Raw genomic sequence first — 22866 nt, forward strand, 5'->3', positions numbered from 1 at the left:
TCCTCACCTCAGTCCTCCTGTCCTCACCTCAGTCCTCCTGTGCTCACCTCAGTCCTCCGGTGCTCACCTCAGTCCTCCTGTCCTCACCTCAGTCCTCCTGTCCTCACCTCTGTCCTCCTGTCCTCACCTCAGTCCTCCTGTCACACCTCAGTCCTCCTGTCCTCACCTCTGTCCTCCTGTCCTCACCTCTGTCCTCCTGTCCTCACCTCAGTCCTCCTGTATTCAACTCTGTCCTCCTGTGCTCACCTCAGTCCTCCGGTGCTCACCTCAGTCCTCCTGTCCTCACCTCAGTCCTCCTGTCCTCACCTCTGTCCTCCTGTCCTCACCTCAGTCCTCCTGTGCTCACCTCAGTCCTCCTGTCCTCACCTCACTCCTCCTGTCCTCACCTCAGTCCTCCTGTCCTCACCTCTGTCCTCCTGTGCTCACCTCAGTCCTCCTGTCCTCACCTCTGTCCTCCTGTGCTCACCTCTGTCCTCCTGTCCTCATCTCAGTCCTCCTGTCCTCACCTCAGTCCTCCTGTCCTCACCTCTGTCCTCCTGTCCTCACCTCAGTCCTCCTGTCCTCACCTCAGTCCTCCTCTCCTCACCTCAGTCCTCCTGTCCTCACCTCAGTCCTCCTGTGCTCACCTCAGTCCTCCTGTCCTCACCTCAGACCTCCTTTCCTCACCTCAGTCCTCCTGTCCTCACCTCTGTCCTCCTGAGCTCACCTCAGTCCTCCTGTCCTCACCTCAGTCCTCCTGTCCTCACCTCTGTCCTCCTGTCCTCACCTCAGTCCTCCTGTGCTCACCTCTGTCCTCCTGTCCTCACCTCAGTCCTCTTGTCCTCACCTCAGTGCTCCTGTCCTCACCTCTGTCCTCCTGTGTTCACCTCAGTCCTCATGTCCTCACCTCAGTCCTCCTGTCCTCACCTCAGTCCTCCTGTCCTCCCCTCAGTGCTCCTGTCCTCACCTCAGTCCTCCTGTCCTCACCTCTGTCCTCCTGTCCTCACCTCAGTCTTCCTGTCCTCACCTCAGTCCTCCTGTCCTCACCTCAGTCCTCCTGTCCTCACCTCTGTCCTCCTGTGCTCACCTCAGTCCTCCTGTGCTCACCTCAGTCCTCCTGTCCTCACCTCAGTCCTCCTGTCCTCACCTCTGTCCTCCTGTGCTCACCTCAGTCCTCCTGTCCTCACCTCAGTCCTCCTGTCCTCACCTCTGTCCTCCTGTCCTCACCTCAGTCCTCCTGTGCTCACCTCAGTCCTCCTGTCCTCACCATAGTCCTCCTGTACTCACCTCTGTCCTCCTATCCTCACCTCAGTCCTCCTGTCCTCACCTCAGTCCTCCTGTCCTCACCTCTGTCCTCCTGTCCTCACCTCAGTCCTCCTGTCCTCACCTCAGTCCTCCTGTCCTCACCTCTGTCCTCCTGTCCTCACCTCAGTCCTCCTGTCCTCACCTCAGTCCTCCTCTCCTCACCTCAGTCCTCCTGTCCTCACCTCAGTCCTCCTGTGATCACCTCAGTCCTCCTGTCCTCACCTCAGTCCTCCTCTCCTCACCTCAGTCCTCCTGTCCTCACCTCTGTCCTCCTGAGCTCACCTCAGTCCTGCTGTCCTCACCTCAGTCCTCCTGTCCTCACCTCTGTCCTCCTGTCCTCACCTCAGTCCTCCTGTCCTCGTATCAGTCCTCCTGTCCACACCTCAGTCCTCCTGTCCTCACCTCTGTCCTCCTGTCCTCACCTCTGTCCTCCTGTCCTCACCTCAGTCCTCCTGTCCTCACCTCTGTCCTCCTGTCCTCACCTCAGTCCTCCTGTGCTCACCTCAGTCCTCCTGTGCTCACCTCAGTCCTGCTGTGCTCACCTCAGTCCTCCTGTCCTCACCTCAGTCCTCCTGTCCTCACCTCAGTCCTCCTGTCCTCACCTCTGTCCTCCTGTCCTCACCTCAGTCCTCCTGTCCTCACCTCAGTCCTCCTGTCCTCACCTCTGTCCTCCTGTCCTCACCTCAGTCCTCCTGTCCTCACCTCTGTCCTCCTGTGCTCACCTCAGTCCTCCTGTCCTCACCTCTGTCCTCCTGTGCTCACCTCAGTCCTCCTGTTCTCACCTCAGTCCTCCTGTCCTCACCTCTGTCCTCCTGTCCTCACCTCAGTCCTCCTGTGCTCACCTCTGTCCTCCTGTCCTCACCTCAGTCCTCCTGTCCTCACCTCTGTGCTCCTGTCCTCACCTCTGTCCTCCTGTGTTCACCTCAGTCCTCCTGTCCTCACCTCAGTCCTCCTGTCCTCACCTCAGTCCTCCTGTCCTCCCCTCAGTCCTCCTGTCCTCACCTCAGTCCTCCTGTCCTCACCTCTGTGCTCCTGTCCTCACCTCAGTCCTCCTGTCCTCACCTCAGTCCTCCTGTCCGCACCTCTGTCCTCCTGTCCTCACCTCAGTCCTCCTGTGCTCACCTCAGTCTTCCTGTCCTCACCTCAGTCCTCCTGTCCTCACCTCAGTCCTCCTGTCCTCACCTCTGTCCTCCTGTGCTCACCTCAGTCCTCCTGTCCTCACCTCTGTTCTCCTGTCCTCACCTCAGGCCTCCTGTCCTCACCTCAGTCCTCCTGTCCTCACCTCTGTCCTCCTGTGCTCACCTCAGTCCTCCTTTCCTCACTTCAGTCCTCCTGTCCTCACGTCAGTCCTCCTGTCCTCACCTCTGTCCTCCTGTCCTCACCTCAGTCCTCCTGTGCTCACCTCAGTCCTCCTGTCCTCACCTCATTCCTCCTGTCCTCACCTCCGTCCTCCTGTCCTCACCTCTGTCCTCCTGTCCTCACCTTAGTCCTCCTGTCCTCACCTCTGTCCTCCTGTCCTCACCTCAGTCCTCCTGGGCTCACCTCAGTCCTCCTGTCCTCACCTCAGTCCTCCTCTCCTCACCTCAGTCCTCCTGTCCTCACCTCAGTCCTCTTGTCCTCAACTCAGTCCTCCTGTCCTCACCTCAGTCCTCCTCTCCTCACCTCTGTCCTCCTGAGCTCACCTCAGTCCTCCTGTCCTCACCTCTGTCCTCCTGTCCTCACCTCAGTCCTCCTGTCCTCACCTCTGTCCTCCTGTCCTCACCTCAGTCCTCCTGTCCTCACCTCTGTTCTCCTGTCCTCACCTCAGTCCTCCTGTCCTCACCTCAGTCCTCCTGTCCTCTCCTCAGTCCTCCTGTCCTCACCTCAGTCCTCCTGTCCTCTCCTCAGTCCTCCTGTCCTCACCTCAGTCCTCTTGTCCTCACCTCTGTCCTCCTGTCCTCACCTCAGTCCTCCTGTCCTCACCTCAGTCCTCCTGTCCTCACCTCTGTCCTCCTGTCCTCACCTCAGTCCTCCTGTGCTCACCTCAGTCCTCCTGTCCTCACCATAGTCCTCCTGTACTCACCTCTGTCCTCCTATCCTCACCTCAGTCCTTCTGTCACACCTCAGTCCTCCTGTGCTCACCTCAGTCCTCCGGTGCTCACCTCAGTCCTCCTGTCCTCACCTCAGTCCTCCTGTCCTCACCTCTGTCCTCCTGTCCTCACCTCAGTCCTCCTGTCACACCTCAGTCCTCCTGTCCTCACCTCTGTCCTCCTGTCCTCACCTCTGTCCTCCTGTCCTCACCTCAGTCCTCCTGTCCTCAACTCTGTCCTCCTGTGCTCACCTCAGTCTTCCGGTGCTCACCTCAGTCCTCCTGTCCTCACCTCAGTCCTCCTGTCCTCACCTCTGTTTTCCTGTCCTCACCTCAGTCCTCCTGTCCTCACCTCTGTCCTCCTGTCCTCACCTCAGTCCTCCTGTGCTCACCTCAGTCCTCCTGTCCTCACCTCACTCCTCCTGTCCTCACCTCAGTCCTCCTGTCCTCACCTCTGTCCTCCTGTGCTCACCTCAGTCCTCCTGTCCTCACCTCTGTCCTCCTGTGCTCACCTCTGTCCTCCTGTCCTCATTTCAGTCCTCCTGTCCTCACCTCAGTCCTCCTGTCCTCACCTCTGTCCTCCTGTCCTCACCTCAGTCCTCCTGTCCTCACCTCAGTCCTCCTCTCCTCACCTCAGTCCTCCTGTCCTCACCTCAGTCCTCCTGTCCTCACCTCAGTCCTCCTGTGCTCACCTCAGTCCTCCTGTCCTCACCTCAGACCTCCTCTCCTCACCTCAGTCCTCCTGTCCTCACCTCTGTCCTCCTGAGCTCACCTCAGTCCTCCTGCCCTCACCTCAGTCCTCCTGTCCTCACCTCTGTCCTCCTGTCCTCACCTCAGTCCTCCTGTCCTCATATCAGTCCTCTTGTCCACACCTCAGTCCTCCTGTCCTCATCTCAGTCCTCCTGTCCTCACCTCTGTTCTCCTGTCCTCACCTTAGTACTCCTGTCCTCACCTCAGTCCTCCTGTTGTCACCTCAGTCCTCCTGTCCTCACCTCTGTCCTCCTGTCCTAACCTCAGTCCTCCTGTCCTCACCTCAGTCCTCCTGTCCTCACCTCTGTCCTCCTGTCCTCACCTCAGTCCTCCTGTCCTCACCTCTGTCCTCCTGTGCTCACCTCAGTCCTCCTGTCCTCACCTCTGTCCTCCTGTGCTCACCTCAGTCCTCCTGTCCTCACCTCAGTCCTCCTGTCCTCACCTCTGTCCTCCTGTCCTCACCTCAGTCCTCCTGTGCTCACCTCTGTCCTCCTGTCCTCACCTCAGTCCTCCTGTCCTCACCTCAGTCCTCCTGTCCTCACCTCTGTCCTCCTGTCCTCACCTCTGTCCTCCTGTCCTCACCTTAGTCCTCCTGTCCTCACCTCTGTCCTCCTGTCCTCACCTCAGTCCTCCTGTCCTCACCTCTGTCCTCCTGTCCTCACCTCAGTCCTCCTGTGCTCACCTCAGTCCTCCTGTCCTCACCTCAGTCCTGCTGTGCTCACCTCAGTCCTCCTGTCCTCACCTCAGTCCTCCTGTCCTCACCTCAGTCCTCCTGTCCTCACCTCTGTCCTCCTGTCCTCACCTCAGTCCTCCTGTCCTCACCTCAGTCCTCCTGTCCTCACCTCTGTCCTCCTGTCCTCACCTCAGTCCTCCTGTCCTCACCTCTGTCCTCCTGTGATCACCTCAGTCCTCCTGTCCTCACCTCTGTCCTCCTGTGCTCACCTCAGTCCTCCTGTTCTCACCTCAGTCCTCCTGTCCTCACCTCTGTCCTCCTGTCCTCACCTCAGTCCTCCTGTGCTCACCTCTGTCCTCCTGTCCTCACCTCAGTCCTCCTGTCCTCACCTCTGTGCTCCTGTCCTCACCTCTGTCCTCCTGTGTTCACCTCAGTCCTCCTGTCCTCACCTCAGTCCTCCTGTCCTCACCTCAGTCCTCCTGTCCTCCCCTCAGTCCTCCTGTCCTCACCTCAGTCCTCCTGTCCTCACCTCTGTGCTCCTGTCCTCACCTCAGTCCTCCTGTCCTCACCTCAGTCCTCCTGTCCGCACCTCTGTCCTCCTGTCCTCACCTCAGTCCTCCTGTGCTCACCTCAGTCTTCCTGTCCTCACCTCAGTCCTCCTGTCCTCACCTCAGTCCTCCTGTCCTCACCTCTGTCCTCCTGTGCTCACCTCAGTCCTCCTGTCCTCACCTCTGTTCTCCTGTCCTCACCTCAGTCCTCCTGTCCTCACCTCAGTCCTCCTGTCCTCACCTCTGTCCTCCTGTGCTCACCTCAGTCCTCCTTTCCTCACCTCAGTCCTCCTGTCCTCACCTCAGTCCTCCTGTCCTCACCTCTGTCCTCCTGTCCTCACCTCAGTCCTCCTGTGCTCACCTCAGTCCTCCTGTCCTCACCTCAGTCCTCCTGTCCTCACCTCGTCCTCCTGTCCTCACCTCTGTCCTCCTGTCCTCACCTTAGTCCTCCTGTCCTCACCTCTGTCCTCCTGTCCTCACCTCAGTCCTCCTGGGCTCACCTCAGTCCTCCTGTCCTCACCTCAGTCCTCCTCTCCTCACCTCAGTCCTCCTGTCCTCACCTCAGTCCTCTTGTCCTCACCTCAGTCCTCCTGTCCTCACCTCAGTCCTCCTCTCCTCACCTCTGTCCTCCTGAGCTCACCTCAGTCCTCCTGTCCTCACCTCTGTCCTCCTGTCCTCACCTCAGTCCTCCTGTCCTCACCTAAGTCCTCCTGTCCTCACCTCAGTCCTCCTGTCCTCACCTCTGTCCTCCTGTCCTCACCTCAGTCCTCCTGTCCTCACCTCAGTCCTCCTGTCCTCACCTCAGTCCTCCTGTCCTCTCCTCAGTCCTCCTGTCCTCACCTCAGTCCTCCTGTCCTCTCCTCAGTCCTCCTGTCCTCACCTCAGTCCTCTTGTCCTCACCTCTGTCCTCCTGTCCTCACCTCAGTCCTCCTGTCCTCACCTCAGTCCTCCTGTCCTCACCTCTGTCCTCCTGTGCTCACCTCAGTCCTCCTGTCCTCACCTCAGTCCTCCTGTCCTCACCTCTGTCCTCCTGTCCTCACCTCAGTCCTCCTGTGCTCACCTCAGTCCTCCTGTCCTCACCATAGTCCTCCTGTACTCACCTCTGTCCTCCTATCCTCACCTCAGTCCTCCTGTCCTCACCTCAGTCCTCCTGTGCTCACCTCAGTCCTCCGGTGCTCACCTCAGTCCTCCTGTCCTCACCTCAGTCCTCCTGTCCTCACCTCTGTCCTCCTGTCCTCACCTCAGTCCTCCTGTCACACCTCAGTCCTCCTGTCCTCACCTCTGTCCTCCTGTCCTCACCTCTGTCCTCCTGTCCTCACCTCAGTCCTCCTGTCCTCAACTCTGTCCTCCTGTGCTCACCTCAGTCCTCCGGTGCTCACCTCAGTCCTCCTGTCCTCACCTCAGTCCTCCTGTCCTCACCTCTGTTTTCCTGTCCTCACCTCAGTCCTCCTGTCCTCACCTCTGTCCTCCTGTCCTCACCTCAGTCCTCCTGTGCTCACCTCAGTCCTCCTGTCCTCACCTCACTCCTCCTGTCCTCACCTCAGTCCTCCTGTCCTCACCTCTGTCCTCCTGTCCTCACCTCAGTCCTCCTGTCCTCATATCAGTCCTCTTGTCCACATCTCAGTCCTCCTGTCCTCATCTCAGTCCTCCTGTCCTCACCTCTGTTCTCCTGTCCTCACCTTAGTCCTCCTGTCCTCACCTCTGTCCTCCTGTCCTCACCTCAGTCCTCCTGTCCTCACCTCTGTCCTCCTGTCCTCACCTCAGTCCTCCTGTCCTCACCTCAGTCCTCCTGTCCTCACCACAGTCCTGCTGTGCTCACCTCAGTCCTCCTGTCCTCACCTCAGTCCTCCTGTTGTCACCTCAGTCCTCCTGTCCTCACCTCTGTCCTCCTGTCCTAACCTCAGTCCTCCTGTCCTCACCTCAGTCCTCCTGTCCTCACCTCTGTCCTCCTGTCCTCACCTCAGTCCTCCTGTCCTCACCTCTGTCCTCCTGTGCTCACCTCAGTCCTCCTGTCCTCACCTCTGTCCTCCTGTGCTCACCTCAGTCCTCCTGTCCTCACCTCAGTACTCCTGTCCTCACCTCTGTCCTCCTGTCCTCACCTCAGTCCTCCTGTGCTCACCTCTGTCCTCCTGTCCTCACCTCAGTCCTCCTGTCCTCACCTCCGTGCTCCTGTCCTCACCTCTGTCCTCCTGTGTTCACCTCAGTCCTCATGTCCTCACCTCAGTCCTCCTGTCCTCACCTCAGTCCTCCTGTCCTCCCCTCAGTGCTCCTGTCCTCACCTCAGTCCTCCTGTCCTCACCTCTGTCCTCCTGTCCTCACCTCAGTCTTCCTGTCCTCACCTCAGTCCTCCTGTCCTCACCTCAGTCCTCCTGTCCTCACCTCTGTCCTCCTGTGCTCACCTCAGTCCTCCTGTGCTCACCTCAGTCCTCCTGTCCTCACCTCAGTCCTCCTGTCCTCACCTCTGTCCTCCTGTGCTCACCTCAGTCCTCCTGTCCTCACCTCAGTCCTCCTGTCCTCACCTCTGTCCTCCTGTCCTCACCTCAGTCCTCCTGTGCTCACCTCAGTCCTCCTGTCCTCACCATAGTCCTCCTGTACTCACCTCTGTCCTCCTATCCTCACCTCAGTCCTCCTGTCCTCACCTCAGTCCTCCTGTCCTCACCTCAGTCCTCCTGTCCTCACCTCAGTCCTCCTGTCCTCACCTCTGTCCTCCTGTCCTCACCTCAGTCCTCCTGTCCTCACCTCAGTCCTCCTCTCCTCACCTCAGTCCTCCTGTCCTCACCTCAGTCCTCCTGTCCTCACCTCAGTCCTCCTGTGATCACCTCAGTCCTCCTGTCCTCACCTCAGTCCTCCTCTCCTCACCTCAGTCCTCCTGTCCTCACCTCTGTCCTCCTGAGCTCACCTCAGTCCTGCTGTCCTCACCTCAGTCCTCCTGTCCTCACCTCTGTCCTCCTGTCCTCACCTCAGTCCTCCTGTCCTCATATCAGTCCTCCTGTCCACACCTCAGTTCTCCTGTCCTCACCTCTGTCCTCCTGTCCTCACCTCTGTCCTCCTGTCCTCACCTTAGTCCTCCTGTCCTCACCTCTGTCCTCCTGTCCTCACCTCAGTCCTCCTGTCCTCACCTCTGTCCTCCTGTCCTCACCTCAGTCCTCCTGTGCTCACCTCAGTCCTCCTGTCCTCACCTCAGTCCTGCTGTGCTCACCTCAGTCCTCCTGTCCTCACCTCAGTCCTCCTGTCCTCACCTCAGTCCTCCTGTCCTCACCTCTGTCCTCCTTTCCTCACCTCAATCCTCCTGTCCTCACCTCAGTCCTCCTGTCCTCACCTCTGTCCTCCTGTCCTCACCTCAGTCCTCCTGTCCTCACCTCTGTCCTCCTGTGCTCACCTCAGTCCTCCTGTCCTCACCTCTGTCCTCCTGTGCTCACCTCAGTCCTCCTGTTCTCACCTCAGTCCTCCTGTCCTCACCTCTGTCTTAATGTCCTCACCTCAGTCCTCCTGTGCTCACCTCTGTCCTCCTGTCCTCACCTCAGTCCTCCTGTCCTCACCTCTGTGCTCCTGTCCTCACCTCTGTCCTCCTGTGTTCACCTCAGTCCTCCTGTCCTCACCTCAGTCCTCCTGTCCTCACCTCAGTCCTCCTGTCCTCCCCTCAGTCCTCCTGTCCTCACCTCAGTCCTCCTGTCCTCACCTCTGTGCTCCTGTCCTCACCTCAGTCCTCCTGTCCTCACCTCAGTCCTCCTGTCCGCACCTCTGTCCTCCTGTCCTCACCTCAGTCCTCCTGTGCTCACCTCAGTCTTCCTGTCCTCACCTCAGTCCTCCTGTCCTCACCTCAGTCCTCCTGTCCTCACCTCTGTCCTCCTGTGCTCACCTCAGTCCTCCTGTCCTCACCTCTGTTCTCCTGTCCTCACCTCAGTCCTCCTGTCCTCACCTCAGTCCTCCTGTCCTCACCTCTGTCCTCCTGTGCTCACCTCAGTCCTCCTTTCCTCACCTCAGTCCTCCTGTCCTCACCTCAGTCCTCCTGTCCTCACCTCTGTCCTCCTGTCCTCACCTCAGTCCTCCTGTGCTCACCTCAGTCCTCCTGTCCTCACCTCAGTCCTCCTGTCCTCACCTCCGTCCTCCTGTCCTCACCTCTGTCCTCCTGTCCTCACCTTAGTCCTCCTGTCCTCACCTCTGTCCTCCTGTCCTCACCTCAGTCCTCCTGTCCTCACCTCTGTCCTCCTGTGCTCACCTCAGTCCTCCTGTCCTCACCTCTGTTCTCCTGTCCTCACCTCAGTCCTCCTGTCCTCACCTCAGTCCTCCTGTCCTCACCTCTGTCCTCCTGTGCTCACCTCAGTCCTCCTTTCCTCACCTCAGTCCTCCTGTCCTCACCTCAGTCCTCCTGTCCTCACCTCTGTCCTCCTGTCCTCACCTCAGTCCTCCTGTGCTCACCTCAGTCCTCCTGTCCTCACCTCAGTCCTCCTGTCCTCACCTCCGTCCTCCTGTCCTCACCTCTGTCCTCCTGTCCTCACCTTAGTCCTCCTGTCCTCACCTCTGTCCTCCTGTCCTCACCTCAGTCCTCCTGGGCTCACCTCAGTCCTCCTGTCCTCACCTCAGTCCTCCTCTCCTCACCTCAGTCCTCCTGTCCTCACCTCAGTCCTCTTGTCCTCACCTCAGTCCTCCTGTCCTCACCTCAGTCCTCCTCTCCTCACCTCTGTCCTCCTGAGCTCACCTCAGTCCTCCTGTCCTCACCTCAGTCCTCTTGTCCTCACCTCAGTCCTCCTGTCCTCACCTCAGTCCTCCTCTCCTCACCTCAGTCCTCCTGTCCTTACCTCAGTCCTCCTGTCCTCACCTCTGTCCTCCTGTGCTCACCTCTGTCCTCCTGAGCTCACCTCAGTCCTCCTGTCCTCACCTCAGTCCTCCTGTCCTCACCTCAGACCTCCTCTCCTCACCTCAATCCTCCTGTCCTCACCTCTGTCCTCCTGAGCTCACCTCAGTCCTCCTGTCCTCACCTCAGTCCTCCTGTCCTCACCTCTGTCCTCCTGTCCTCACCTCAGTCCTCCTGTCCTCAGATCAGTCCTCTTGTCCACACCTCAGTCCTCCTGTCCTCATCTCAGTCCTCCTGTCCTCACCTCAGTCCTCCTGTCCTCACCTCAGTCCTCCTGTCCTCACCTCAGTCCTCCTGTCCTCACCTCAGTCCTCCTGTCCGCACCTCTGTCCTCCTGTCCTCACCTCAGTCCTCCTGTGCTCACCTCAGTCTTCCTGTCCTCACCTCAGTCCTCCTGTCCTCACCTCAGTCCTCCTGTCCTCACCTCTGTCCTCCTGTGCTCACCTCAGTCCTCCTGTCCTCACCTCTGTTCTCCTGTCCTCACCTCTGTCCTCCTGTCCTCACCTCACTCCTCCTGTCCTCACCTCAGTCCTCCTGTCCTCACCTCAGACCTCCTCTCCTCACCTCAGTCCTCCTGTCCTCACCTCTGTCCTCCTGAGCTCACCTCAGTCCTCCTGTCCTCACCTCAGTCCTCCTGTCCTCACCTCTGTCCTCCTGTCCTCACCTCAGGCCTCCTGTCCTCATATCAGTCCTCTTGTCCACACCTCAGTCCTCCTGTCCTCATCTCAGTCCTCCTGTCCTCACCTCTGTTCTCCTGTCCTCACCTTAGTCCTCCTGTCCTCACCTCTGTCCTCCTGTCCTCACCTCAGTCCTCCTGTCCTCACCTCTGTCCTCCTGTCCTCACCTCAGTCCTCCTGTCCTCACCTCAGTCCTCCTGTCCTCACCACAGTCCTGCTGTGCTCACCTCAGTCCTCCTGTCCTCACCTCAGTCCTCCTGTTGTCACCTCAGTCCTCCTGTCCTCACCTCTGTCCTCCTGTCCTAACCTCAGTCCTCCTGTCCTCACCTCAGTCCTCCTGTCCTCACCTCTGTCCTCCTGTCCTCACCTCAGTCCTCCTGTCCTCACCTCTGTCCTCCTGTGCTCACCTCAGTCCTCCTGTCCTCACCTCTGTCCTCCTGTGCTCACCTCAGTCCTCCTGTCCTCACCTCAGTCCTCCTGTCCTCACCTCTGTCCTCCTGTCCTCACCTCAGTCCTCCTGTGCTCAACTCTGTCCTCCTGTCCTCACCTCAGTCCTCCTGTCCTCACCTCAGTGCTCCTGTCCTCACCTCTGTCCTCCTGTGTTCACCTCAGTCCTCATGTCCTCACCTCAGTCCTCCTGTCCTCACCTCAGTCCTCCTGTCCTCCCCTCAGTGCTCCTGTCCTCACCTCAGTCCTCCTGTCCTCACCTCTGTCCTCCTGTCCTCACCTCAGTCTTCCTGTCCTCACCTCAGTCCTCCTGTCCTCACCTCAGTCCTCCTGTCCTCACCTCTGTCCTCCTGTGCTCACCTCAGTCCTCCTGTGCTCACCTCAGTCCTCCTGTCCTCACCTCAGTCCTCCTGTCCTCACCTCTGTCCTCCTGTGCTCACCTCAGTCCTCCTGTCCTCACCTCAGTCCTCCTGTCCTCACCTCTGTCCTCCTGTCCTCACCTCAGTCCTCCTGTGCTCACCTCAGTCCTCCTGTCCTCACCATAGTCCTCCTGTACTCACCTCTGTCCTCCTATCCTCACCTCAGTCCTCCTGTCCTCACCTCAGTCCTCCTGTCCTCACCTCTGTCCTCCTGTCCTCACCTCAGTCCTCCTGTCCTCACCTCAGTCCTCCTGTCCTCACCTCTGTCCTCCTGTCCTCACCTCAGTCCTCCTGTCCTCACCTCAGTCCTCCTCTCCTCACCTCAGTCCTCCTGTCCTCACCTCTGTCCTCCTGAGATCACCTCAGTCCTGCTGTCCTCACCTCAGTCCTCCTGTCCTCACCTCTGTCCTCCTGTCCTCACCTCAGTCCTCCTGTCCTCATATCAGTCCTCCTGTCCACACCTCAGTCCACCTGTCCTCACCTCTGTCCTCCTGTCCTCACCTCTGTCCTCCTGTCCTCACCTTAGTCCTCCTGTCCTCACCTCTGTCCTCCTGTCCTCACCTCAGTCCTCCTGTCCTCACCTCTGTCTTCCTGTCCTCACCTCAGTCCTCCTGTGCTCACCTCAGTCCTCCTGTCCTCACCTCAGTCCTGCTGTGCTCACCTCAGTCCTCCTGTCCTCACCTCAGTCCTCCTGTCCTCACCTCAGTCCTCCTGTCCTCACCTCTGTCCTCCTGTCCTCACCTCTGTCCTCCTGTCCTCACCCTAGTCCTCCTGTCCTCACCTCAGTCCTCCTGTCCTCACCTCTGTCCTCCTGTCCTCTCCTCAGTCCTCTTGTCCTCACCTCTGTCCTCCTGTCCTCACCTCAGTCCTCCTGTCCTCACCTCTGTCCTCCTGTGCTCACCTCAGTCCTCCTGTCCTCACCTCTGTCCTCCTGTGCTCACCTCAGTCCTCCTGTTCTCACCTCAGTCCTCCTGTCCTCACCTCTGTCCTCCTGTCCTCACCTCAGTCCTCCTGTGCTCACCTCTGTCCTCCTGTCCTCACCTCAGTCCTCCTGTCCTCACCTCTGTGCTCCTGTCCTCACCTCTGTCCTCCTGTGTTCACCTCAGTCCTCCGGTCCTCACCTCAGTCCTCCTGTCCTCACCTCAGTCCTCCTGTCCTCACCTCAGTCCTCCTGTCCTCACCTCAGTCCTCCTGTCCTCACCTCTGTGCTCCTGTCCTCACCTCAGTCCTCCTGTCCTCACCTCAGTCCTCCTGTCCGCACCTCTGTCCTCCTGTCCTCACCTCAGTCCTCCTGTGCTCACCTCAGTCTTCCTGTCCTCACCTCAGTCCTCCTGTCCTCACCTCAGTCCTCCTGTCCTCACCTCTGTCCTCCTGTGCTCACCTCAGTCCTCCTGTCCTCACCTCTGTTCTCCTGTCCTCACCTCAGTCCTCCTGTCCTCACCTCAGTCCTCCTGTCCTCACCTCTGTCCTCCTGTGCTCACCTCAGTCCTCCTTTCCTCACCTCAGTCCTCCTGTCCTCACCTCAGTCCTCCTGTCCTCACCTCTGTCCTCCTGTCCTCACCTCAGTCCTCCTGTGCTCACCTCAGTCCTCCTGTCCTCACCTCAGTCCTCCTGTCCTCACCTCGTCCTCCTGTCCTCACCTCTGTCCTCCTGTCCTCACCTTAGTCCTCCTGTCCTCACCTCTGTCCTCCTGTCCTCACCTCAGTCCTCCTGGGCTCACCTCAGTCCTCCTGTCCTCACCTCAGTCCTCCTCTCCTCACCTCAGTCCTCCTGTCCTCACCTCAGTCCTCTTGTCCTCACCTCAGTCCTCCTGTCCTCACCTCAGTCCTCCTCTCCTCACCTCTGTCCTCCTGAGCTCACCTCAGTCCTCCTGTCCTCACCTCTGTCCTCCTGTCCTCACCTCAGTTCTCCTGTCCTCACCTAAGTCCTCCTGTCCTCACCTCAGTCCTCCTGTCCTCACCTCTGTCCTCCTGTCCTCACCTCAGTCCTCCTGTCCTCACCTCAGTCCTCCTGTCCTCACCTCAGTCCTCCTGTCCTCTCCTCAGTCCTCCTGTCCTCACCTCAGTCCTCCTGTCCTCTCCTCAGTCCTCCTGGCCTCACCTCAGTCCTCTTGTCCTCACCTCTGTCCTCCTGTCCTCACCTCACTCCTCCTGTCCTCACCTCAGTCCTCCTGTCCTTACCTCAGTCCTCCTGTCCTCACCTCTGTCCTCCTGTGCTCACCTCAGTCCTCCTGTCCTCACCTCAGTCCTCCTGTCCTCACCTCAGTCCTCCTGTCCTCACCTCTGTCCTCCTGTCCTCACCTCAGTCCTCCTGTCCTCACCTCAGTCCTCCTGTCCTCACCTCTGTCCTCCTGTGCTCACCTCAGTCCTCCTGTCCTCACCTCAGTCCTCCTGTCCTCACCTCAGTCCTCCTGTCCTCTCCTCAGTCCTCCTGTCCTCACTTCAGTCCTCCTGTCCTCACCTCACTCCTCCTGTCCTCACCTCAGTCCTCCTGTCCTCACCTCATTCCTCCTGTCCTCACCTCAGTCCTCCTGTCCTCACCTCAGTCCTCCTGTCCTCACCTCTGTCCTCCTGTGCTCACCTCAGTCCTCCTGTCCTCACCTCAGTCCCCCTGTCCTCACCTCAGTCCTGCTGTCCTCACCTCAGTCCTCCTGTCCTCACCTCTGTCCTCCTGTCCTCACCTCACTCCTCCTTTCCTCACCTCAGTCCTCCTGTCCTCACCTCTGTCCTCCTGTCCTCACCTCAGTCCTCCTGTCCTCACCTCAGTCCTCCTGTCCTCACCTCTGTCCTCCTGTGCTCACCTCAGTCCTCCTGTCCTCACCTCAGTCCTCCTGTCCTCACCTCAGTCCTCCTGTCCTCACCTCTGTCCTTCTGTGCTCACCTCAGTCCTCCTGTCCTCACCTCAGTCCTCCTGTCCTCACCTCTGTCCTCCTGTCCTCACGTCAGTCCTCCTGTGCTCACCTCAGTCCTCCTGTCCTCACCTCAGTCCTCCTGTCCTCACCTCAGTCCTCCTGTCCTCACCTCTGTCCTCCTGTCCTCTCCTCAGTCCTCTTGTCCTCACCTCTGTCCTCCTGTCCTCACCTCAGTCCTCCTGTCCTCACCTCAGTCCTCCTGTGCTCACCTCAGTCCTCCTGTCCTCACCTAAGTCCTCCTCTCCTCACCTCAGTCCTCATGTCCTCACCTCAGTCCTCCTGTCCTCACCTCTGTCCTCCTGTCTTCACCTCAGTCCTCCTGTCCTCACCTCAGTCCTCCTGTCCTCACCTCTGTCCTCCTGTGCTCACCTCAGTCCTCCTGTCCTCACCTCAGTCCTCCTGTCCTCACCTCTGTCCTCCTGTCCTCACCTCAGTCCTCCTGTCCTCATATCAGTCCTCCTGTCCTCACCTCAGTCCTCCTGTCCTCACCTCAGTCCTCCTGTCCTCACCTCTGTCCTCCTGTCCTCACCTTAGTCCTCCTGTTCTCACCTCTGTCCTCCTGTCCTCACCTCAGTCCTCCTGTCCTCACCTCAGTCCTCCTGTCCTCACCTCTGTCCTCCTATCCTCACCTCAGTCCTCCTGTCCTCACCTCAGTCCTCCTGTCCTCACCTCAGTCCTCTTGTGCTCACCTCAGTCCTCCTGTCCTCACCTCAGTCCTCCTCTCCTCACCTCAGTCCTCCTGTCCTCACCTCAGTCCTCCTGTCCTCACCTCTGTCCTCCTGTCCTCACCTCAGTTCTCCTGTCCTCACCTCAGTCCTCCTGTCCTCACCTCAGTCCTCCTGTGCTCACCTCAGTCCTCCTGTCCTCACCTCAGTCCTCCTCTCCTCACCTCAGTCCTCCTGTCCTCACCTCAGTCCTCCTGTCCTCACCTCTGTCCTCCTGTCCTCACCTCAGTCCTCCTGTCCTCACCTCAGTCCTCCTGTGCTCACCTCAGTCCTCCTGTCCTCACCTCAGTCCTCCTCTCCTCACCTCAGTCCTCCTGTCCTCACCTCAGTCCTCCTGTCCTCACCTCTGTCCTCCTGTCCTCACCTCAGTCCTCCTGTCCTCACCTCTGTCCTTCTGTGCTCACCTCAGTCCTCCTGTCCTCACCTCAGTCCTCCTGTCCTCACCTCAGTCCTCCTGTGCTCACCTCAGTCCTCCTGTCCTCACCTCAGTCCTCCTGTCCTCACCTCAGTCCTCCTCTCCTCACCTCAGTCCTCCTGTCCTCACCTCAGTCCTCCTGTCCTCACCTCTCTCCTCCTGTCCTTACCTCAGTCCTGCTGTCCTCACCTCAGTCCTCCTGTCCTCACCTCTGTCCTCCTGTCCTCACCTTAGTCCTCCTGTCCTCACCTCTGTCCTCCTGTCCTCACCTCAGTTCTCCTGTCCTCACCTCAGTCCTCCTGTCCTCACCTCAGTCCTCCTGTGCTCACCTCAGTCCTCCTGTCCTCACCTCTGTCCTCCTGTGCTCACCTCAGTCCTCCTGTCCTCACCTCAGTCCTCCTGTCCTCACTTCAGTCCTCCTGTCCTCACCTCTGTCCTCCTGTCCTCACCTCAGTCCTCCTGTGCTCACCTCAGTCCTCCTGTCCTCACGTCTGTCCTCCTGTGCTCACCTCAGTGCTCCTGTCCTCACCTCAGTCCTCCTGTCCTCACCTCTGTCCTCCTGTCCTCTCCTCAGTCCTCCTGTCCTCACCTCAGTCCTCCTGTGCTCACCTCAGTCCTCCTGTCCTCCCCTCAGTCCTCCTGTGCTTACCTCCGTCCTCTTTTCCTCACCTCAGTCCTCCTGTCCTCTCCTCGGTCCTCCTGTGCTCACCTCAGTCCTCCTGTCCTCACCTCAGTCCTCCTGTCCTCACCTCAGTCCTCCTCTCCTCACCTCAGTCCTCCTGTCCTCACCTCAGTCCTCCTGTCCTCACCTCTGTCCTCCTGTCCTCACCTCAGTCCTGCTGTCCTCACCTCAGTCCTCCTGTCCTCACCTCTGTCCTCCTGTCCTCACCTTAGTCCTCCTGTCCTCACCTCTGTCCTCCTGTCCTCACCTCAGTTCTCCTGTCCTCACCTCAGTCCTCCTGTCCTCACCTCAGTCCTCCTGTGCTCACCTCAGTCCTCCTGTCCTCACCTCTGTCCTCCTGTGCTCACCTCAGTCCTCCTGTCCTCACCTCAGTCCTCCTGTCCTCACCTCAGTCCTCCTGTCCTCACCTCTGTCCTCCTGTCCTCACCTCAGTCCTCCTGTGCTCACCTCAGTCCTCCTGTGCTCACCTCAGTCCTCCTGTCCTCACCTCAGTGCTCCTGTCCTCACCTCTGTCCTCCTGTCCTCTCCTCAGTCCTCCTGTCCTCACCTCAGTCCTCCTGTGCTCACCTCAGTCCTCCTGTCCTCCCCTCAGTCCTCCTGTGCTTACCTCCGTCCTCTTTTCCTCACCTCAGTCCTCCTGTCCTCTCCTCGGTCCTCCTGTCCTCACCTCAGTCCTCCTGTCCTCACCTCAGTCTTCCTGTCCTCACCTCCGTCCACCTGTCCTCACCTTAGTCCTCCTGTGCTCACCTCGGTCCTCCTGTCCTCACCTCAGTCCTCCTGTGCACACCTCCTCCATGCTGTGAACCTGAGCTCTGTGTCTGGGCCTCTGCTGCGTGCATGGGTGCATTTTCTCTAGGGTGACCGAAACCCCAGGCTGGTGCCCGGCCACTCTTCAGTCTGAACCTGAGACACTGCCTTGGGTTATTATTTCTCAGCGTCTCCAGGGTAGAATCTCTTCTTGGAGGTGCTGTGCTCCTGGCACAGTGTGGTCTGCTGATGAGATCAGAACGACTCGAATCTAGAGACTGGACTAACTGGTATAGCTCCCATTCTTGAACAGAATGTAGAAACCCAGGAAAACATGTGTCAAGTATCAGATCATTCATAGCAGCTGTTAAACAAATACCTGTGCATTATTTGGGGCCATCTTCTAAAAAGTAAGACTTAGTTAAGTACTTCAGCCTTTTCCCAGCCACCGTGCATTTGAAACACAGTCAAACGCTCTGCCGAGTGTTTTGGAGAAGGCAGAGTGTTTGGGATTTGCAGAAATGTGCAGAGTTGCCACACTCCGTTTTGTTACCATCTTTATGACTCATTTGCCAAATGTAATTTTATAATAAAAGACTATGCCACATAACTGTTTTTTAAACCAATTATAGCTTCATGTGTGTGATTTTCGCTTGCAAACTGTGAAAGCAGAGTCATCTCAACGCCTGTTGTTGGGGAGGATCGTGTAGTTCTAATGTACAAAGCCACGTGGCCGGCACCTGCTTCCTAGCACGGGTGCAAAGGACACAGTCCCAGAAATGCACCATAACCAACGAGGAACCTGGACGTAAGTGCTGACCTCAGCCAGGCTTCCAGGAGGGCTGTGCGTGGTGTGTGTGTGTGTGTGTGTGTGTGTGTGTGTGTGTGAGTGAGTGTGTGAGTGTGTGTGAGTGTGTGCATGTGTGAGTGTGTGTGAGTGTGAGTGAGTGAGTATGTGCATGTGTGAGTGTGTGTGAGTGTGAGTGTGTGTGAGTATGAGTGTGAGTGTGAGTGTGTGTGCACCTGTGAGTATGTGTGTGAGTGTGTGTGTGAGTGTGTGTGAGTGTGTGTGTGAGTGTGTGTGAGTGTGAGTGTGTGTGAGTGTGTGTGAGTATGAGTGTGTGTGTGAGTGTGTGTGCACGTGTGAGTGTGCACGCCTGCTTCCACACAGTGCACTCAGATTCACAGACAGAAGATGCCCGGCACAAGCTGGCGAGCGCGTCTCACACGGGGCCTCCTCCTGGCCGAGCCGGGCACCGCTGACCAGTGCACATCTTGATCATTTCTCATTTCAAGAACGACACAAACATGGCATCACTTTGAGTTTGGTTTCTCTCACTGAGAGACGAGCTCATGCGTGAACAGTGTGTCCACCCCACAGTGTGAAGGGCTGTGTGTCCACCTCACGGTGTGGAGGAGCTGTGTGTCCACCCACAGTGTGAAGGGCTGTGTGTCCACCCCACAGTGTGAAGGGCTGTGTGTCCACCTCACGGTGTGGAGGAGCTGTGTGTCCACCCACAGTGTGAAGGGCTGTGTGTCCACCCACAGTGTGAAGGGCTGTGTGTCCACCCACAGTGCGGAGGAGCTGTGTGTCCACCTCACGGTGTGGAGGAGCTGTGTGTCCACCTCACGGTGTGGAGGAGCTGTGTGTCCACCCACAGTGTGAAGGGCTGTGTGTCCACCCCACAGTGTGGAGGAGCTGTGTGTCCACCTCACGGTGTGGAGGAGCTGTGTGTCCACCTCACGGTGTGGAGGAGCTGTGTGTCCACCCCACAGTGTGAAGGGCTGTGTGTCCACCCACAGTGTGGAGCAGTTGTGTGTCCACCCACAGTGTGAAGGGCTGTGTGTCCACCCACAGTGTGAAGGGCTGTGTGTGCACCCACAGTGTGCAGGGCTGTGTGTCCACCCACAGTGTGGCAGGGCTGTGTGTCCACCTCACGGTGTGGAGGACCTGTGTGTCCACCCACAGTGTGAAGGGCTGTGTGTCCACCCACAGTGTGAAGGGCTGTGTGTCCACCCACAGTGTGAAGGGCTATGTGTCCACCCACAGTGTGGCAGGGCTGTGTGTCCACCTCACGGTGTGGAGGACCTGTGTGTCCACCTCACGGTGTGGAGTGCTGTGTGTCCACCCACAGTGTGAAGGGCTGTGTGTCCACCCACAGTGTGAAGGGCTGTGTGTCCACCCACAGTGTGGAGCAGCTGTGTGTCCACCCACAGTGTGGAGGGGCTGTGTGTCCACCCACAGTGTGGAGCAGCTGTGTGTCCACCCACAGTGTGAAGGGCTGTGTGTCCACCCACAGTGTGAAGGGCTGTATGTCCACCCACAGCGTGAAGGGCTGTGTGTCCACCCACAGTGTGGAGGGCTGTGTGTCCACCCACAGTGTGAAGGGCTGTGTGTCCACCTCACGGTGTGGAGGGGCTGTGTGTCCACCTCACGGTGTGGAGGACCTGTGTGTCCACCTCACGGTGTGGAGTGCTGTGTGTCCACCCACAGTGTGAAGGGCTGTGTGTCCACCCACAGCGTGGAGGGGCTGTGTGTCCACCCACAGTGTGGAGCAGCTGTGTGTCCACCCACAGTGTGGAGGGGCTGTGTGTCCACCCACAGTGTGGAGCAGCTGTGTGTCCACCCACAGTGTGAAGGGCTGTGTGTCCACCCACAGTGTGAAGGGCTGTATGTCCACCCACAGCGTGAAGGGCTGTGTGTCCACCCACAGTGTGGAGGGCTGTGTGTCCACCCACAGTGTGAAGGGCTGTGTGTCTACCTCACGGTGTGAAGGGCTGTGTGTCCACCCACAGTGTGAAGGGCTGTGTGTCCACCTCACGGTGTGGAGGAGCTCTGTGTCCACCCACGGTGTGAAGGGCTGTGTGTCCACCCACAGTGTAAAGGGCTGTGTGTCCACCCACAGTGTGAAGGGCTGTGTGTCCACCTCACGGTGTGGAGGAGGTGTGTGTCCACCCACGGTGTGAAGGGCTGTGTGTCCACCCACAGTGTGAAGGGCTGTGTGTCCACCCACAGTGTGAAGGGCTGTGTGTCCACCCACAGTGTGGAGGAGCTGTGTGTCCACCCACAGTGTGAAGGGCTGTGTGTCCACCCCACAATGTGGAGAAGCTGTGTGTCCACCCACAATGTGAAGGGCTGTGTGTCCACCCACAGCGTGAAGGGCTGTGTGTCCACCCACAGTGTGGAGGGCTGTGTGTCCACCCACAGTGTGAAGGGCTGTGTGTCCACCCACAGCGTGGAGGAGCTGTGTGTCCACCCACAGTGTGAAGGGCTGTGTGTCCACCCACAGTGTGAAGGGCTGTGTGTCCACCCACAGCGTGGAGGGCTGTGTGTCCACCCACAGCGTGGAGGGCTGTGTGTCCACCCACAGTGTGGAGGAGCTGTGTGTCCACCCACAGTGTGGAGGGGCTGTGTGTCCACCCACAGTGTGGAGCAGCTGTGTGTCCACCCACACTGTGGAGGGGCTGTGTGTCCACCCACAGTGTGAAAGGGCTGTGTGTCCACCCACAGTGTGAAGGGCTGTGTGTCCACCCACAGTGTGGAGGGGCTGTGTGTCCACCCACAGTGTGGAGGGGCTGTGTGTCCACCCACAGTGTGAAGGGCTGTGTGTCCACCCACAGTGTGGAGCAGCCGTGTGTCCACCCACAGTGTGAAGGGCTGTGTGTCCACCCACAGTGTGAAGGGCTGTGTGTCCACCCACAGTGTGGAGGAGCTGTGTGTCCACCCACAGTGTGAAGGGCTGGGTGTCCACCCACACTGTGGAGGGGCTGTGTGTCCACCCACAGTGTGGAGGGGCTGTGTGTCCACCCACAGTGTGAAGGGCTGTGTGTCCACCCACAGTGTGGAGGGGCTGTGTGTCCACCCACAGTGTGAAGCGCTGTGTGTCCACCCACAGTGTGGAGCAGCCGTGTGTCCACCCACAGTGTGAAGGGCTGTGTGTCCACCCACAGTGTGAAGGGCTGGGTGTCCACCCACAGCGTGGAGGAGCTTTGTGTCCACCCACAGCGTGGAGGGGCTGTGTGTCCACCCCACAGCGTGGAGGAGCTGTGTGTCCACCTCACGGTGTGGAGGGGCTGTGTGTGCACCCCACGGCGTGAAGGGCTGTGTGTGCACCCCACGGCGTGAAGGGCTGTGTGTGCACCCACAGCGTGGCCCCACCTTCTGTGGGGTGCCTTCCCTGTGTTCAGCTTCAGGCTCTTCTGCATGGAGCCTCTGCACCTCTCCTGTTCCAGACTAATTGACTCTCAGCAGATCCTTCAGGTGTGTGTTGTTCTTCCTGGTCGTCTACCACCGCCCCCCCGCCCGCCGTGCTGTGGGGTTGGAGGTTTTTGTGGTATTTGTCATCGTCAGACATGTGGTTTACAGTCAGGTCCATCTCCTGCCCTGGTTTCTAGGGGTGGAGAGATGCTCAGGCTCTGATGGGATCTCCTCTGATGGGATCCTCTTCTGGGGATCAGGCCTTGGTACCTGGTATAAAGAGTGCTGCTCAGTCACGCGTGTTGCTCCCCCGGTGTCGTGTGTACGTTTTAAGCCCCTCTTGCCGCTCACAATGCTGAGGTAAGGCAGGCATGGAGCCTGAACACTGGACGATGTTCAGTTATTGCAGAGTAACACGAGACCACAGAGAAGTTTCCTTTTGCACATAGCAGACTTGTGTGGATGATGTGGCTGTTTTTTTTTTTTTTTTACCAGATTGTGCCCGAACTCAGCAGAGTCCATATCAGCTCAGGCCAGGCACACCCAGGAGGTGCCAGCCTGCCCGGGGCTCTCACCGGGAGCTTTCTGTGTCACTGTGCCACTGAGGTCCCCTCCCTGTCGTTGTACAAGATCCTTTAAACTTCCCAGTGAGGTCTTGCTGGCTGGAGAGGCTGGGCTGAGGGGGAGCCAGGGTGTGTGCCACTCGCCATTTCCAGGCCTGGGTCTTGGGGTCCCCAGGGCTGCCATGCGCCCAGCACTATGGACCACAGCTCGCGGAGTGGCTTGCCCCCCCTCGTGGCCTCAGCAGCTTCACCTCCCGTTCCCCCCACGCAGTCTCGAGGCTCTGTGACCCAGGGAAGCAGGGAGGAGTAGTCGGTCTCCTCAGGGAGTGTAAAACCAGCTTCAGGGCCTCGCAAACACCGATGACTGCGCCTACTAATTATTACAGAGGGGCCACTCTGCCAAGAGGACACCCCAGGCACCCCAGCTCTAGGCTGGTGCACACATGGCCACCGGCGGGGGCCTCCCAGCAAGGCCAGAGGTCAGCTATGCGTCTCCACATTGGGGGGCACCCAGACATGGGGTCAGCACGGGGGCAGGCCTTTGTGGCAGACCGCACTGAATGTGCCCAGCATGGCACCCACTGAGCTTTTGTCTTCTTGCAGCTGGAAGGCGCTCAGCAATTCTTTTCTCCTTCCCTTCAGCACAGGGACAGCAAAGACTCATTTTACCAGGCCTTTCCCTGAAAGGGCAGGGCTGGTGAGCCATGTGGGGGGGGCCGGGGGCGGGCTGCCTCCTGGGGTCCCAGGCCTCTCTCTCCACCCCAGGCCGCCCATGTAGATGGAGGTTAGAGGTGCTGGGTTTCTGGGCCACCTTCCAATTTGCCACGGACAGTCTCAGAAGACTGATGGGCCGAAGTGCCCACTGCCAGCATAAATGAGCCCCGTTCATTTCCCGCCGCTGGCA

This window comes from Megascapheus bottae, chromosome 19 (genome assembly GCF_031878675.1).
Source record: "Megascapheus bottae isolate mThoBot1 chromosome 19, mThoBot2.hap1, whole genome shotgun sequence".
Classification (NCBI taxonomy): domain Eukaryota; kingdom Metazoa; phylum Chordata; class Mammalia; order Rodentia; family Geomyidae; genus Megascapheus; species Megascapheus bottae.